Genomic DNA, 19,044 nt, shown 5'->3' with positions numbered 1-19,044 from the left:
GACAACTGTCAGCTGGGTGACTTTGGGCAAGTCACTTAACTTCTCTGTGCCTCAGTGACCTCACCTGTAAAATGAGGATTAAGACTGTGAGCCCTCTGTGGGACAACCTGATCACCTTGTAACCTCCCCAGCGCTTAGAACAGTGCTTTACATATAGTAAGCGCTTAACAAATACCATTATTATTATTATTATTATCTGTAAAATGAAGATTAAGACTGTGAGCCCTCTGTGGGACAACCTGATCACCTTGTAACCTCCCCAGCACTTGGAACAGTGCTTTACACATAGTAAGCGCTTAACAAATACCATCGTCATTATTATTATTAGCTGTAAAATGACGATTAAGACTGTGATCCCCCTGTGGGACAACCTGATCACCTTGTAACCTCCCCAGCGCTTAGAACAGTGCTTTACACATAGTAAGCGCTTAACAAATACCATCGTCATTATTATTATTAGCTGTAAAATGAGGATTAAGACTGTGATACCCCTGTGGGACAACCTGATCACCTTGTAATCTCCCCAGCGCTTAGAACAGTGCTTTACACATAGTAAGCGCTTAATACCATCATTATTATTATTTGTAAAATGAGGATTAAGACTGTGAGCCCGCCGTGGGACAACCTGATCACCTTGTAACCTCCCCAGCTCTTAGAACGGTACTTTGCACATAGTAAGCACTTAATATATGCTATTATTATTATTTTATTACAGAGGAAACTGAGGCCCAGGAAGAATTTCCCGGCTCCTTGTGATGGAGAAACCGACACATGCGCCTGCGATTATTTGTTTTCCTAACATATTACACTTTTCTGTAACTATTTAATGCCTGGAAGCAAACGTTGCAATTTTGTACAGCAGCTCTATAACTCTATAACTATGAGGAATTACAAAGACTTTATGCCCTATCTTCAGTAAGGTAAAGAGCTTCTCTTTAGGCTAATTTAATCATTATGTTTCACAATCTAGGGCAAAATCTTTTCCAGATTTATATTTAAAATTGATCCCATACCATCCCGTGCATCTAGCTTTACTTCTATTTATTCTGATGACTTGACCCCTGACCACATGTTTTGTTTTGTTGTCTGTCTCCCCCTTCTAGACTGTGAGCCCATTGCTGGGTAGGGACCGTCTCTATATGTTGCCAATTTGTACTTCCCAAGCGCTTAGTACAGTGCTCTGCACACAGTAAGCGCTCAATAAATACGATTGAATGAATGAACAAGGCCCCAGGAGATCTCAACAAAGAGCTCAGGCCCAGAACGAAACCGTTGCTAGGGCAACCAGGGGCCGGTCACGTGGAAGGCGCAGGCGGATGACCTCAGGGGCGACGCTCTGCCAATCAAAAGACGAAAAGCTGGCTCCGGCGGTGACGTCACTCGCCCGCCGCCCAATGACGGCTCGGGGTCCCTGGGAGGGGGCGGGGCCACGGCTGGGACAGGAAGTAGGGGGACGGAGGAGGGAGGAGCATAGAGACTTTTGGTCAGGGCGGCTAGAGTGGCCGTTTGAAGCCAGAGCGGAAGTTCCCAGTGTTCAAAGCCTGGCCAATTTCAATGTTGGTGACATAGTAATAATAGTAATAATAATAAAAATCAAAGTGGCTTAATGGAAAGAGCCCGGGCTTGGGAGTCAGAAGTCATGGGTTCTAATCCCCAGTGTGCCACTTGTCAGCTGGGTGACTTTGGGCAAGTCACTTCACTTCTCTAGGCCTCAGTTCCCTCATCTGGAAAATGGGGATTAAGAATGTGAGCCCCACATGGGGCAGCCTGATCACCTTATATCCTCCCCAGCGTTTAGAACAGCGCTTTGCACAGGTTCAAGTCCCTGCTCTGCCAATTGTCAGCTGTGTGACTTTGGGCAAGTCACTTCACTTCTCTGTGCTTCAGTTACCTCATCTGCAAAATGTGGATTAAGACTGTGAGCCCCCCCGGGATAACCTGATCACCTTGTAACCTCCCCAGTGTTTAGAACAATGCTTTGCACATAGTAAGCACTTAATAAATGTTATCATCATTATTATTATAGTAGCGCCAAGCACTGTACTACCCACTGTGGTGGATACACACCAATTAAGTTGGACACAGTCCCTCGTCCCACTCCCAACATCTCGCCTGTTGATCCTTATTATTAATTATTACTCTGCACAAGTGTCATCATCATTATTATTATGATTACAATAGATATGATCCCTGCCTGCAAGGAGGGATAATACCATTATTATTATTAAGCGCTTATTATGTGCCAAGCACTTGTATAAGCGCTGGGATAGATACAAGGTTATCAGGTTGTCCCACATGGGGCTCACAGTCTTAATCCCCATTTTACAGATGAGGGAACTGAGGCCCAGAGAAGTCGAGTGACTTGCCCCAAGATACACAGCCGACAAGTGGCGGAGCCGAGCGAGATTAGAACCCATGACCTCTGACTCCCAAGCCCGGCTCTTTCCACTAAGCCACGCTGCTTCTGAAGTAGAAACCCCAAACATCCCCAAGTCTATCCTGAGTCCCTTCACCCCTCCACCACATCATTATAATAAATAATAATATTTTAAATGGTTTTTGTTAATTCACTCAATCATAATAATTGTGGTATTTGTTAAGCACTTACTATGTGATAGGCACTGTAATAATAACGATGATGGTATTCGTTAATCGCTTACTATGTGCCAAGCACCATTCAAAGGTAATCAGTTTGTCCCACGTGGGCTCGCAATCTTCATCCCCATTTTACAGAGGAGGGAACTGAGGCACGGAGAAGTTGACTTGCCCAAAGTCACACAGCTGACAAGTGGCCTAGTCGGGATTAGAACCCACGACCTCCGACTCCCAAGCCCGGGCTCTTTCCACTAAGCCACACTGTAATGGTATTCATTAAGCGCTTACTATGCGCCCAGCACTGTACTACCCGCTGTGGTGGATACACACCAATCAAGTTGGACACAGTCCCTCGTCCCACTCCCAACATCTCGCCTGTTGATCCTTATTATTAATTATTACTCTGCACACAGACACAATTGAATGAATTATTATTTGTTGGAATAATCATAGCGGGATATATTCAGCGCTTTCTATGTGCCAAGCACTGTGCTTGGTATGATACCAACTGAGGGATCATGTCTACTAAAGTCACGCATTCAGTCGTATTTATTGAGCGCTTACTGTGGGCAAAGCATTGTATTAAGCGCTTGGGAGAGGTCAATACAACAATAAACAGACCCATTCGCTGCCCACTTACAGTCTAGAGGATTTAGAGTAGAGTTTAGGGCACTAACTCTAATGTTCATTCTCCAGCGCTTAGTACACTCTTCCTCACACGGGACACTGTACATTCCTCAAAGGCAGGGATGGTATCTACCTGATCTACTGCATTCTCCCAAGCGTTTAGTACAGTGCCCCCGATAAGCCCTCAGTGGACTCCACAGACTGAATGACAAGGCCCCTCCTGTTTAATATAATCCGCCGGGCCGGTTCCTAAATCTGCGGGTCCGTTTATAATGATGGCATTTATTAAGCGCTTACTATGTGCAAAGCACTGTTCTAAGCGCTGGGTTCCCCAAGGGTGGAATCCACAAGCGACCCTCGCCCCTGCAAAAAAGGGGGGGACCTCGAACCCCCTCCCCCCAGGCTTCAAGTGAGGGTTTTGCAGGCCCCTGTGCAAAACGTGCCAGCCGGTAACAGTGCTCTGCACACAGTAGGCGCTCAATAAATACGATTGAATGAATGAATGAATGAATGAACAACACAAAAACTGCAGAAAACTGAGCTATTACCTCAACCACTGGGAATCATCATCATCAATCGTATTTATTGAGCGCTTACTATGTGCAGAGCACTGTACTAAGTGCTTGGGAAAAATCGGCAACATATAGAGACGGTCCCTACCCAACAGTGGGCTCACAGTCTAAAAGGGGGAGACAGAGAACAAAACCAAACATACTAATAAAATAAAATAAATAGAATAGCTATGTACAAGTAAAATAAATAAATAAATAGAGTAATAAATATGTACAAACATATATACAGGTGCTGTGGGGAAGGGAAGGAGGTATGGGGCAGTTGACCCTCCCTCCTGCCCCCCAGCCACCCCCTCCTCATTTTGATTCCCCAGAGTCGGAAGTCCTAGGGGCTCCTACCCTGGAGAGCAATAATAATAATAATAATAATAATAATAATAATAATAATGGTATTTGTCAGCTGTGTGACTTTGGGCAAGTCACTCAACTTCTCTGGGCCTCAGTTACCTCATCTGTAAAATGGGGATTACGACTGTGAGTCCCCAGTGGGACAACCTGATCACCTCGTAATAATAATAATAATAATAATAATAATAATAATAATGGCATTTATTAAGTGCTTACTATGTGCAAAGCACTGTTCTAAGCGCTGGGGATAATAATTTTGGTATTTGTTAAGCACTTATTATGTGCCAAGCACTGTTCTAAGTAATAATGATAATAATAACTTTGGTATTTGTTAAGTGCTTACTATGTGTCAAGCACTACTTTCAGTAATAATAATAATAACTTTGGTATTTGTTAAGCGCTTACTATGTGCCAAGCACTGTTCTAAGTAATAATAATAACTTTGGTATTTGTTAAGCGCTTACTATGTGCCAAGCACTGTTCTAAGTAATAATAATAATAACTTTGGTATTTGTTAAGTGCTATGTGCCAAGCACTATTCTTAGTAATAATAATAATAATAATTTTGGTATTTGTTAAGCACTTACTATGTGCCAAACACTGTTTAAGCGCTGGGTAGTTACAACTTAATCAGGCTGTCCCACAAGGGGCTCACAGTGTTAATCCCCATTTTCCAGATGAGGTAACCGAGGCACAGAGTGACTTGCTCAAAGTCCCACAGCTGATAGTGGCGGAGCCGGAATTAGAACCCACGACCTCCGACTCCCAAGCCCGGGCTCTTTCCATGGAACCACGCCGCTTCTCTATCCCGGCTCCACCGCCTGTCCGCCGTGTGCCTTTGGTTGGGTCACTTCGCTTCTCTGGGCCTCAGTTCCCTCGTCTGTCATCATCATCATCATCAATCGTATTTATTGAGCGCTTACTGTGTGCAGAGCACTGTACTAAGCGCTTGGGAAATACAAAATTGGCAACCTATAGAGACAGTCCCTACCCAACAGTGGGCTCACAGTCTAAAAGGGGGAGACAAAACCAAACATACTACAAAATAAAATAGAATAGATATGTACAAGTAAAATAAATAGGTAAATAGAGTAATAAATATGTACAAACATATATACAGGTGCTGTGGGGAAGGGAAGGAGGTAAGATGGGGGGATGGAGAGGGGGACGAGGGGGAGAGGAAGGAAGGGGCTCAGTCTGGGAAGGCCTCCTGGAGGAGGTGAGCTCTCAGTAGGGCCAGTAGGGCCTGTCATCATCATCATCAATCGTATTTATTGAGCGCTTACTATGTGCAGAGCACTGTACTAAGCGCTTGGGAAGTACAAATTGGCAACATATAGAGACAGTCCCTACCCAACAGTGGGCTCACAGTCTAAAAGGGGAAGACAGAGAACAAAACCAAACACACTAACAAGATAAAATAAATAGAAGATAGGTACAAGTAAAATAAATAAATAAATAGAGTAATAAATCTGTACAAACATATATACATATATACAGGTGCTGTGGGGAAGGGAAGGAGGTAGGAAGGGGGGGATGGAGAGGGGGACGAGGGGGAGAGGAAGGAAGGGGCTCAGTGTGGGAAGGCCTCCTGGAGGAGGTGAGCTCTCAATAGGGCCTTGAAGGCCAAATGGGGAGGAAGACTGAGCCCCCCGGGGGACAACCTGATCACCTTGTAGCCTCCCCCGCGCTTAGAACAGTGCTTGGCACGTAGTGAGCGCTTAACAAACGCCATCATTACGAGCTGGGATATTGTGGGTGGGGAGAAGACATGGGAGAGAAGGAAAGGGCTCGGAGTTGGAGGGCCTTTAGGGAAAAGGGGCGCAACTTTCTGAACAAAGCTGGGTGAGGGAGCTTTAAGAGCCTCCCCCTTCCCCCTTCCGCTCCCCTGTTCCTCACTTTCCCTCCTCTCCCTTTCTCGGAACACGATGCACCGCGTGGGCAGACATGCATTATTGAAAACTCATTTCAATACCTTTTCCCTCGCCTCACCAAGTGGGTGGCAATCACTAACTTTCATCTCCGCCTGCCTCTTGTTTACATAATCTTTCCCCGCTGCAAAATGGACAGCGGCGGATGAGTTTCGGCCCCTTGGCTAAAACTGTGGACGTCCATCGCAGGACAGAGGATGGATGGGGCCCGGGAGTCAGAAGGATCTGGGTTCTAATCCCGGCCCTTGTCCGCTTTCGGCAAATCGCTTCTTTGGGCCTCAGTAACCTCCTCTGTGAAATGGGGATGGGGACTGTGGGACACCTGATGAGCTCGGATCTCCCCCAGCGCTTAGTACAGTGGGTAGGGGCCGTCTCTATATGTTGCCAGCTTGTACTTCCCAAGCGCTCGGTACAGTGCTCTGCACACAGTGAGCGCTCAATAAATATGATTGATTGATTGATTGATAGTAGCGCTTAACAAATAGCACTGTTATTAGTACTACTGCTGTGGTGGTTGCTTTCTTCCAGAGGTGGGGTGGAAAGGGTGGGGAGAGTTGGGGTGAAGGGGGGTGTTGACCTTCCTTAGCTTCTGTATCCCTATAAGGACAAGATCAATCAGTCAATCAGTGGTATTTATTGAGCGTTCTCTGAGTGCAGAGCATTGTACTAAGCTCTTGGGAGAAAGTACAAGAGAAAAACATCCTCTCTCACCCTCCTATGACACTTTTTTTTGAGGGGGGGATCATCAATCATATTTATTGAGCGCTTACTATGTGCAGAGCACTGTACTAAGCGCTTAATTTGTTAAACGCTTTCTCTGCATGAAGCACTTGTGCTAAAAGCACTGGGGAGATACAACATAACCAGGACAGATACAGTTCCCCGTCCCACCTTGTATCCCTCCAGCGCTTAGAACAGTGCTTTCCACATAGTAAGTGCTTAACAAATACCATTATGATTATTATCATTAAGGCTGTGAGCCCCACGTGGGACAAACTGATCACCTTGTATCCCTCCAGCGCTTAGAACAGTGCTTTGCACATAGTAAGTGCTTAACAAATACCATCATCATTATTATTATTATTAAGGCTGTAAGCCCCATGTGGGACAAACTGATAACCTTGTATCCCTCCAGCGCTTAGAACAGTGCTTTGCACATAGTAAGTGCTTAACAAATACCATCATTATTATTATTATTATTATTAAGACTGTGAGCCCCACGTGGGACAAACGGATAACCTTGTATCCCTCCAGCGCTTAGAACAGTGCTTTGCACATAGTAAGTGCTTAACAAATACCATTATTATTATTATTATTAAGACTGTGAGCCCCACATGGGACAAACTGATCACCTTGTATTCCCCCAGCGCTTAGAACAGTGCTTTGCACATAGGAAGTGCTTAACAAATACCATCATCATTATTATTATTATTAAGGCTGTGAGCCCCACGTGGGACAAACTGATCACCTTGTATCCCTCCAGCGCTTAGAACAGTGCTTTGCACATAGTAAGTGCTTAACAAATACCATTATTATTATTATTATTATTATTATTATTATTATTAAGACTGTGAGCCCCACATGGGACAAACTGATCACCTTGACAAACTGATCACCTTGTATTCCCCCAGCGCTTAAAACAGTGCTTTGCACATAGGAAGTGCTTAACAAATACCATCATCATTATTATTATTAAGACTGTGAGCCCCACGTGGGACAAACTGATCACCTTATATCCCCCCCAGCACTTAAAACAGTGCTTTGCACATAGTAAGAGCTTCACAAATACCATTATTATCATTATTATTAAGACTGTGAGCCCCACGTGGGACAACGTTATCACCTAGTATCCCCCCAGCGCTTAGAACAGTGCTTTGCACATAGTAAGTGCTTAACAAATACCATCATCATTATTATTATTAAGACTGTGAGCCCCACGTGGGACAAACAGATCACCTTGTATCCCCCCAGGGCTTAAAACAGTGCTTTGCACATAGTAAGTGCTTAACAAATACCATTATTATTATTATTAAGACTGTGAGCCCCACGTGGGACAAACTGATCACCTTGTACTCCCCCAGCGCTTAGAACAGTGCTTTGCACCTAGTAAGTGCTTAACAAATACCATCATCACTATTATTATTAAGACTGTGAGCCCCACGTGGGACAACCTGATCACCTTGTAACCTCCCCAGCAGCTTAGAACAGTGCTCTGCACATAGTAAGCGCTTAATAAATGCCATATATATATATATATATATACACATATATAACATATACCACAGTTATTATTTTGGAAGTTCCAGGAACCCCAATTCAGGGGGAGTTCAAACTCGGCTTGGGGAAGGGTGGGAAGCAAAGGGGTGGAGAAGGAAGGATTACTGCTGACCGGCTGTAGGGAATTTAGTCTTGGCTCTCTGAGCACCAAATGGGATTCCACGGGGGGTTTTCCTGCGGGTGAATCATCAGCCCAAACACTCTCCCATCTGGATGAAAAAGACTGCGTCGACGACCCTCTCCGAGCAACTACGAGGCCCAGCGAGTGCTCAGTTCTGCGGGGAGGACAGGAGGTTGGCGAAGGTTCATTTCTTCGCAGGGCATTTGGTGGGAAAACTCGGGTCTCTTTATTTAGAGGAACACACTGCCAACAATTACCCAACGGAGAACGGAGGGGGGCTAAAACGACCACCCACGTTGTGTGGGTAGGAGGTGGTTCACTTAAGGCAACGGGCTGGGGGAGTGGGATGCTAGGGTCTTATCATAATTGTGGCGTGGGTGAACCACTTACTGAATACCAAGGGAAGTGCTTTGGGGCTGCGGTTGAGTTGAATAAAGGATACAAATTCAAGTGCAATGTATATATGTTTGTACATATTTATAACTCTAACTAGTACATATCTATTCTATTTATTTTATTAATATGTTTGGTTTTCATCATCATCATCATCAATCGTATTTATTGAGCGCTTACTGTGTGCAGAGCACTGTACTAAGCGCTTGGGAAGTCCAAGTTGGCAACACAGAGAGACAGTCCCTACCCACCAGTGGGCTCACAGTCTAAAAGGGGCAGACAGGGAACAAAACCAAACACACTAACAAAATAAAAAAATAAAAATACTGTGAGCCCACTGTTGGGTAGGGACTGTCTCTAGATGTTTCCAACTTGCACTTCCCAAGCGCTTAGTACAGTGCTCTGTTTGGTTTTGTTCTCTGTCTCCCCCTTCTAGACTGTGAGCCCACTGGTGGGTAGGGACCGTCTCTATATGTTGCCAACTTGGACTTCCCAAGCGCTTAGTACAGTGCTCTGTTTGGTTTTGTTCTCTGTCTCCCCCTTCTAGACTGTGAGCCCACTGGTGGGTAGGGACTGTCTCTATATGTTGCCAACTTGGACTTCCCAAGCGCTTAGTACAGTGCTCCGTTTGGTTTTGTTCTCTGTCTCCCCCTTCTAGACTGAGTCCACTGTTGGGTAGGGACCGTCTCTATATGTTGCCAACTTGGATTTCCCAAGCGCTTAGTACAGTGCTCTGCATACAGTAAGCGCTCAATAAATACGATTGACTGATTGATTGATTGAGAGGGAATAGGGGAAATGGCAGTCGGGCAAGGGCTCTTGGCTTTTGAGGTGGGGAGAGTGGTGGTCTGTTGGATGTGAAGGGGGAATGAGTTGCAATCAATCAATCGTATTTATTGAGCGCTTACTGTGTGCAGAGCACTGTACTAAGCGCTTGGGAAGTACAAGTTGGCAACATATAGAGACAGTCCCTACCCAACAGTGGGCTCAGTTGCAGTGAGACAGAAGAGATTGAGGGCCAGCGATGACAGTGTGGCACATGGAAGTTCAGCGACTTTCCCAAGATCCCAGGGCCGGAAATTGATAGTGAACTGTAAATACGTAAAAAGCGTAAGTGACAGTAAATTACTCTATTTATTTATTTATTTCATTTTGTTAATATGTTTGGTTTTGTTCTCTGTCTCCCCCTTCTAGACTGTGAGCCCACTGTTGGGTAGGGACCGTCTCTAGATGTTGCCAACTTGGACTTCCCAAGTGCCTAGTCCAGTGCTCTGCACACAGTAAGCGCTCAATAAATACGATTGAATGAATGAATGGTAGATGCGAGATAATGGGACCGAGTACAACCGTGCCCCACACGGGGCCCAATCATTCGACCAATCCATTGCATTTATTGAGCGCTTACTATTTGCAGAGCACTGGACTAAGCGCTTGGGAGAGGACAATGCAACAATACAATAGAGAAGCAGCGTGGCTCAGTGGAAAAGAGACCAGGCTTTGGAGTCAGAGGTCAAGCGTTCAAATCCCTGCCCCGCCAATTGTCCACTGTGTGACTTTGGGCAAGTCACTTCACTTCTCCGGGCCTCAGTTCCCTCATCTGGAAAATGGGGGTGAAGACCGTGAGCCCCCCGTGGGACAAGCTGATCACCTTGTAACCTCCCCAGCGCTTAGGAACATAGTTTGCACCTAGTAAGCGCTTACTAGATGCCATCATCATTACTATTATTAATACAAAAGATCTGGAAGAGGGGCTTAACAGTCTAGAGGCAGGGAGACGGACATCAATAGAAATAAATAAATTGGAAGAGGCGGACAGAGAGTGGTGAGGGGCTGGGAGGGGGATGAATAAAGGGAGCAAGTCAGGGGGTTGCAGAAGGTCGTGGCTTCTGACTCTCTGACTTACCTTGACTCTCTCTGCTCGAGATGGATCTCAGTAGGCGACTTTTTCTCTCCCTAACACAATCGTCCCGAGCTCAGCCCGAACATGTCCCAACTCTCGGACCCCTGGTGGGAGGGAGGGAGAGGGTAGTGAGTCAGTGTCTGCTCTGCGATCTTGGGCAAGTCACTTCACTTCTCTGGGCCTCAGTTACCTCATCTGGAAAAGGGGGATTACGACTGCGAGCCTCACGTGGGACGGGGGCTGAATCCAACCTGATTAGCTTGGATCTGCCCCATCGCTTGGTACAGTGCCTGACACATTGTAAGCCCTTAACAAATACCATGGAGAAAAGTGCCTGACACATAGTAAGCGCTTAGAAAATACCATGAAAAAAGCACTTGATACACAGTAAGTGCCTAACAAATATTCAATCGTATTTAGTGAGCGCTTACTGTACTACTATACTATATATATAGTATACTATACCATACTATACTATATACTATACAGAGAAGCAGCGTGGCTCAGTGGAAAGAGCATGGGCTTTGGAGTCAGAGGTCATGGGTTCGAATTCCGACTCCGCCACATGTCTGCTGTGTGACCTTGGGCAAGGCACTTAACTTCTCTGAACCTCAGTACCTCATCTGTAAAATGGGGATTAAGACTGTGAGCCCCACGTGGGACAACTTGATCACCTTGTAACCCCCTCAGCGCTTAGAACAGTGCTCTGCACATAGTAAGCACTTAACAAATGCCATTATTATTATTATTACTATACTATACCATACTATATATAGAACACTATACTATATATATACTATACTACTATAAATACTACTATTTTTATTATTATGGCATCATCTTCGTGGCATTTATTGAGCCCCTACTTTTTAAATTGTATCTGTGAGGCGTTTACTATGTGTCAAGCCCTGCTTTAAGCGCTGGGGAAAATACAAGTTAATCAGGTTGGACCCAGTTCAATGCGATTAACTGAGTGCTTACTGTGAGCAGGGCACTGTATTCAACGTCGGATAATGTACAATCCAGCAGAGTTGGTAGTCAGTCAATCGTATTTTTTGAGCGTGTACTGTGTACTACGCGCTTGGAAGAAGACAATAGAATGATAAAACAGACACAGTCCCTGCCCACAACGGAACTGTATCCAACCTGATTAGCCCATATCAACCTCATTGCTTAGGACAGTCCGTGGCACATAGTAAACGCTTAACAAATACCATTTTGAAAAAAACAAACAAACAAAAAAGCACGGAGGCAAGGCGGGCTCTCACCCCTGGGCATCCTGATTGCTCCCAAATCGTTTCCTAGCAACCTCCCAGCCCTCACCTTGGCAACGCTCCATGACATCACTCCCCAACCTAGTCCACCCCAAGTTCCGGCTTCGGTAGGGCAGACCCGGCTACGGATCAGAATCCCTCAATCCATCAATCCAACAGGATGGGTAGCTCTTTGTAGGCAAGGAATGTGTCTACAAACTCTTTTATTTATTATTATTATTATTATTATTATTATTATTATTATTATTATTATTATTATTATTATTTAAGCACGTAGCATGTGCTAAGCACTCTTCTAAGGCCTGGCGTAGACCCCAGTTGGTCAGATTGGACAGAGTCCCTGTCCCCCACGGGGCTCACACTCATCAATCAATCAATCAATCGTATTTATTGAGCGCTTACTGTGTGCAGAGCAATGTACTAAGCGCTTGGGAAGTCCAAGTTGGCAACATATAGAGACAGTCCCTACCCAACAGTGGGTTCACAGTCTAAAAGGGGGAGACAGAGAACAAAATCAAACATACGAACAAAATAAAATAAATAGAATAGATATGTACAAGTAAAATAAATAAATAGAGTAATAAATATGTACAAACATATATACATATATACAGGTGCTGTGGGGAAGGGAAGGAGGTAAAATGGGGGGATGGAGAGGGGGGCGAGGGGGAGAGGAAGGAAGGGGCTCAGTCTGGGAAGGCCTCCTGATCTTAATCTTAATCCCCATTTTTACAGATGAGGCCACTGAGGCCCAGGGAAGTTAAGCGAGTTTTCCAAGGCCCCAGAGCAGACAAGCGGCGGGGCCGGAATTAGAACCCAGGTTTTCCTGACTCCCAAACTCGTGCTCTATCCACTAGGCCACTTAATGATGTGAATATATCTATAATTCTACTGATAGTGACGCTATTGATGTCTGTTTAATTGTTTTGTTTTGTTGTCTGTTTCCCCTCTTCTAGACTGTGAGCCCGTCGTTGGGAAGTAATTGTCTCTATTTGCTGCCGGATTGTACTAAGTGCTTAGTCCAGTGCTCTGCACACGGTAAGCGCTCAATAAATACGATTGAATTGAATGAATGAATGACATATATCACACCTGTTCACACCTATTTGCTAGGCTGCGCTGTTTCCCCCATTAGCTCCTATTTACAAATATATTTACACCTCTTTACGAGACCTCGGGATTTCACCTCTTTACACCTATTCACTCCTATAAATGGGCCACGTTCCTCACCCATTTATGCCTATTTACATTTATATTTACACCTATATACTAGGCCACGCTCTTCCCCTATTTATACCTATTTACACACCTATTTACTAGACCACCTCACCTTTCCCTATTTACCACTGCACCATCTCTCTCCCCTTTCCCTGACCATACAAGCCCCTCAGGCACTGATGAAAGGACTGCGATTCTCCGAGGCCAGAGACAGGACTCCACATGAATCTATGTGACATAACAACAATAATAGTAATAGCATTTATTAAGCGCTTACTATATGACAAGCACTATTCTAAGCGCTGGGGGGGAATACAAGGCAACCGGGTTGTCCCAGGCTCACAGCCTTAATCCCCATTTTACAGATGAAGTAACTGAGGCACAGAGAAGTTAAGTGACTTGCCCAAAGTCACACAGCTGACAAGTACTGAGCGCTTGGGAGAGTACAATTCAGCAACAGAGACAATCCCTGCCCACAATGGGCTCACACTCCAGAATTGTGTCTATCAATAATATTGTCCTTAGATGCTCAGGTCAGGGCTGTTTACACTCTCTGAATTGCAAACTTGTCTACCAACTCTATTGTATTGTACTGTCCCAATCACTTAGTACAGTGCTCTGCATGTAGTAAACACTCAAATATCATTGATCGATTGCACAAAGTAAACTGTGAGCCCTAGGAAGGGAGAGAATATACCAACAATATTGTCCTTTCCGCAAGTGCTCAGGACAAGGCTCTGTTTACAGTCTCTAAATTATAAATTTGTTGAGAGCAGGGAGCGTGTCTACCAACTCCATTGGTATTGAGCGCTAACTTCGTGCAGAGCACTGTACTAAGCGCTTGGAAGAGGACAATACAATGGAGTTACTATGAGCCAAGCACCGTTCTAAGCGCTGGGATAGATGAAAGGTTAGCAGGTTAGCTCACAGTCTTCATCCCCATTTTACAGATTTGATGTCTGTCTCCCCCCTTCTACACTGTAAACCCGTTGTGGGCAGGGATTGTCTCTTTTTATTGCTGAATTGTACTTTCCAAGCGCTTAGTCCAGTGCTGTGCACCCAGGAAGTGCTCAATAAATACGATTAAATGGATGATTGGAAAGGTCACATGTCCCCAAGAAAGATCCTTTCTCCTCTTCCTCCCTCGATAGAAGGATTTCTCCAGGGATGAGGTACAGGAGAGGGGGAAAGGAGAGGGGTTCGGGAGGGAAGACTCTCCTTTTAGGGATGCTCCCAGACTTGGGGCTCCTCCTGGACACCCACAAAAGGTGGGAGACCCCAGAGGAGCATGGTGGCCTAGTGGCTAGAGCCCGGGCCTGGGAGCCAGAAGGCCCCGGGCTCTAATTCGGGCTCCGCCACCTGTCTGTTGTGTGACCTTGGGCAAGTCACTTCACTTCTCCGGGCCTCAGTTCCCTCATCTGTAAAATGGGGATTAAGAGTGTGAGCCCCACACTTAGAGAAGCAGTGTGGCTCAGTGGAAAAGAGAACCGACTTTGAAGTCAGAGGTCATGGGTTCAAATTCCGGCTCTGACCCATTGTCAGCTGTGTGACTTTGGGCAAGTCACTTCACTTCTCCGGGCCTCAGTTCCCTCATCTGTAAAATGGGGATTAAGAGCGTGAGCCCCACACTTAGAGAAGCAGTGTGGCTCAGTGGAAAAGAGAACCGACTTTGAAGTCAGAGGTCATGGGTTCAAATTCCGGCTCTGCCCATTGTCAGCTGTGTGACTTTGGGCAAGTCACTTCACTTCTCCGGGCCTCAGTTCCCTCATCTGTAAAATGGGGATTAAGAGCGTGAGCCCCACACTTAGAGAAGCAGCGTGGCTCAGTGGAAAAGAGCACGGACTTTGGAGTCAGAGGTCATGGGTTCAAATCCCGGCTCTGCCCATTGTCAGCAGTGTGACTTTGGGCAAGTCACTTCACTTCTCTGGGCCTCAGTTACCTCATCTGTAAACTGGGCATCAAGACTGTGAGCCCCCCGTGGGAGAACCAATCACTTTGTAACCTCCCCAGCGCTTAGAACAGTGCTTTGCACATAGTAAGTGCTTAATAAGTGCCATCATCACTATTATTATTATGTGGGACAGAAACTGTGTCCAACCTAACTTGTATCTACCCCCGCGCTTAGCACAGTGGCACATAGTAAGCTGTTAACGACTACCATGATTATTAAGTATTATTATTATTATTAGCCCGGGCCTCGTGCCTAGATCCGCCCGTCCCACACTTCCAAGGCTCTCGACGCTCGAGAAGCCTCTTGTGGGAGTCACGGCCAAAACAAATAAATAAATAAGAAATTGATGAACACCAAAACAAAACGTTACATAGAAACGGGACTATTAATAGCGCGGGGAGGGTGTCTCTTCGGACCCCCTGGGGTGGGCGTTTCGGGGGTGGGGGTCTTCCCGCCAGGACTAACCCGGTGACCCAAGGCCCTGCCGGATTGGGAGCGGTGGTCTGGCCGGAGGAGGAGGAGGAGGAAGGCCCGGGTTTGCTCTGCAAGTAACAAGTAGCCCACTGTTGGGTAGGGACCGTCTCTATATGTTGCCAATTTGTACTTCCCAAGCGCTTAGTACAGTGCTCTGCCCACAGTAAGCGCTCAATAAATACGATTGATGATGATGAAGTAGCCAAGTCCACCCAAAGGCCACAGGAAGGTTGGGGGGGAGGGTCTCCCCGCCCCCCGCCCCCTGCGTGGCTCAGTGGCAAGACCCCGGGCTTGGGAGTCCGAGGACGTGGGTTCTAATCCCGCCTCCGCCACTTGCCTGCAGTGTGACCTGGGGCAAACTACTTAACTTCTCTGGGCCTCAGTGCCCTCATCTGTAAAATGGGGATGAAGACTGGGAACCCCACGTGGGACAACCTGATTACATTGACTCTACCCCAGCGCTTAGAACAGTGCTTGGCACATAGTATGTGCTTAACAAATACCGACATTATTTTTACCCTGTATCTACCCCAGCGCTTAGAGCAATGCTTGGCACATAGTAAGCGCTTAACAAATACCATCATTATTATCATTATTATTAGTAGTAGTATTTCTCTCCCAACACCCTTACCCTGGGAGCCCCCTCCCCCCCGCAATTCCCCTCCCTCCCCCAACACCCTTACACTGGAAGTCCCCTCGCCCCCAATTCCCCTCCCTCCTCCTCCCCTGGGGGTCCCCTCTCCCCTCCCCTCCTCCTCTGGGGGGTCCCCTCTCCTCCCTTTCCCTGGAGGTCCTCTCACCCCTCTCCTCCCCTCCCCTGGGGGTCCCCTTATCCCTCCCCCCTTCCCCTGGAGATCCTCTCACCCCTCTCCTCCCCTCCCCTGGGGGTCCCCTTATCCCTCCCCCCTTCCCCTGGGGGTCCCCTTATCCCTCCCCCCTTCCCCTGGAGGTCCCCTCTCCCCTCTCCTCCTCTGGGGGTCCCCTCTCCTCCCCTTCCCTGGGGGGTCCCCTCTCCCCTCACGCCCCCTCCCCTGGAGTTCCCCTCTCCCCTCTATTCCCCGGGGGGTCCCCTCTCCCCTCTCCCCTCTCCCCCCTCTCTCCCCCCCCTCCGCCGGGGGTCCCCTCTCCCCGTTTCGGTCCGTCCGTCCGTCCAGCCGGGGCGGGGGGGGTGGGGGTCTCCCTCTGTCCGCGGTGCTGGACAGGACGGCGCCGAGCCCGAGCACTGCCATCGCTGCAGCGGTTGCAGCGGTTGCAGCGGTTGCAGCGGTTGCAGCTGAGGCCGCCGCCGCCGCCGCCCGCGAGCAGCTCCCCCCCCCCGCCCCCCAGCCCCCCCCACCCCGACCCTCGGCCGGGACGCGGGGAAAAGGGGAGGGGTCCGGGGAGGGGCCGGGGAGGGTCCGGGGGGGGGCTGGGGGAGGTCCGAGGGGTCCGGGGGGGGGCAGGGAGGGTCCTGGGGAGGGCCGGGGGGTACAGAGGGGGGCCGGGGGGCCAGGGAGGGTCTGGGGGAGGTCCGAGGGGTCAAGAGGGGGCTCAGGGAGGGTCCTGGGGGTCCAGGGGGGGGTCCAGAGGGGTCCAGGGAGGGTCTGGAGGAGGTCCGGGGGGTCCAGAGGGGGTCCTGGGGAGGTCCAGGGGGGTCCAGAGGGGGCCCGGGGGGCAGGGAGGGTCCGGGGTCCAGAGGGGTCCAGGGAGGGTCTGGAGGAGGGCCGAGGGGGGGCCAGCGGGGGTCCGGGGGGCCAGGGAGGGCCTTGGGGAGGGGCTGGAGGAGGCCCGGGGGGCCAGGGAGGGTCCTGGGGAGGTCCTGGGGGGCAGAGAGGGTCCGAGGGTCCAGGGAGGGTCTGGAGGAGTTCCTAGGGGTCAAGAGGGGGGCCAGGGAGGGTCCGGGGGGGCCAGGGAGGGTCCGGGGAAGGCCCGGGGGGGGCCAGAGGGGGTCCGGAGGTCCAGGGGGATCCAGGGAGGGTCCGGGGGGGTCCACAGGGGATCGGAGGGGGCAGAGGAGAGCCGGGGGGGGGGGGGCAGGGAGGGTCCAGGGAGCTCCAGGGAGGGTCCGGGGGTGGGGCAGAGAGGGGCCAGGAGGTCGAGGGGGGTGGTCCGGGGGGGGGGTCCCTGCCCCCGTGCTTCCCGCCCACCAAGAAGAGGGTTTTGTGCTGACCTGATGGAGGCTCCGGCGGGGCGGGGCGGGGCGGGGCGGGGATGGGATGGGATGGGCTGGGCTGGGCTGGGCTGGGCTGGGCAGGAGGTGGCCCGCTCCCGGCCCGCTCCCGGACCGCTCGGGGCGGCTCCTGGCCTGCTCCTGGGGTGGTCCTGGGGTGGTCTCGGGGTGGGCCCTGCGTCCCGTCCCCCCCCCCCACCCAGGTCCGAGGCCTCCTCCGCTCCAGCTTCGGCGAGGCCCCGGGCCCGCCTAGGACCGGCCCGGGGGACCCATGGAGCCCCAGGGGAGGCGGGGACCCGCTTCCTGGGGACCCGGCCCGGTCGGCCGGGGGGCGGAGAAGGGGGGGCCAGGAGCAGCGGGAGCGGGAGAGGGAGAGGGAGAGACGGAGGGGAGGGAGGAGAGGGAGAGATAAGGGAAGCTGGAGCGGGGAGAAGGAGGAGAGGGAAAAGGGAGAGGGAGGGGGAGACGGGAGAGGGAGAGGAGAGAGGGAAAGAGAAGGGGAGGGGGAGACAGGAGAGGGGAGGGAAAGAGGGAAGGAGGAGGGGAAAGAGGAGGGAGGGGGGAGACAAGAGAGGGAGGGAAAGAGGGAAGGAGGAGGGGAAAGAGGGGGAGAGGGAAAGAGGAGGGAGGGGAGACAAGAGCGGGAGGCAAAAGAGGGAAGGAGGAGGGGAAAGGGGGGAGGGGGAGACAGGAGAGGGAGGGGAAGAGGGAAAGAGGAGGGGAAAGGGGGAGAGGAAAAGAGGAGGGAAGGGATGCAGGAGAGGGAGGGGAAGAGGGAAGCAGGAGGGGAAAGAGGGGGAGAGGGAAAGAGGAGGGGAAGGAGGAGAGGGAAAGTGGAGGGGAAGAAGGAGAGGGAAAGGATACAGGAGAGGGAGGGGAAGAGGGGGGAAAGAGGGGGAGAGGGGAAGAGGAGGGGAAGGAGGAGAGGGAAAGTGGCGGGGAAGACGAGAGGGAAAGAAGAGAGGAAGGAAGAACGGAGAGGGAGGGGAAAGAGGGAAGGAGGGGGAGAAGGAAAGAGAAGGGAGGGGGAGACAGGAGAGGGAAGGGAAAGAGGGAAGGAGGAGGGGAAAGGGGGAGAAGGAAAGAGTAGGGGAGGGGGAGAGGGAAAGAGGAGGGAAAGGAAGAAAGGAGAAGGAAGGGAAAGAGGGAAGGAGGAGAGGAAAGAGGGGGAGAAGGAAAGAAGGGGGAGGGGAGAGGGAAAGAAGAGGTAAGAG

General features: G+C 49.5%; 1 protein-coding gene across 2 annotated transcripts in view; it reads right to left on the bottom strand.

The window, feature by feature from the left end:
- CPLX2 (complexin 2) overlaps window positions 1-17,869 on the bottom strand; it is a 61,631-nt gene extending 43,762 nt beyond the window's left edge. Inside the window, exons 1-2 of one of the 2 annotated variants that reach the window (XM_038771232.1) lie at window positions 17,831-17,869; window positions 10,768-10,868 (exon numbers count right to left, since the gene is read on the bottom strand). The gene's annotated coding sequence lies outside the window, so the exon portion shown is untranslated. Of the gene's footprint in view, window positions 1-10,767; window positions 10,869-11,745; window positions 11,794-17,830 lie in introns of those variants that run through there. The other variant, XM_038771234.1, reaches the window with a different exon arrangement.
- Between the last annotated feature and the right edge of the window lie 1,175 nt (window positions 17,870-19,044).

Source organism: Tachyglossus aculeatus, chromosome X2, assembly GCF_015852505.1.
Source record: "Tachyglossus aculeatus isolate mTacAcu1 chromosome X2, mTacAcu1.pri, whole genome shotgun sequence".
Lineage (NCBI taxonomy): Eukaryota > Metazoa > Chordata > Mammalia > Monotremata > Tachyglossidae > Tachyglossus > Tachyglossus aculeatus.
The sequence above is the reverse complement of the archived record's forward strand: the minus strand, read 5'-3'. Positions and strand labels throughout refer to the sequence as shown.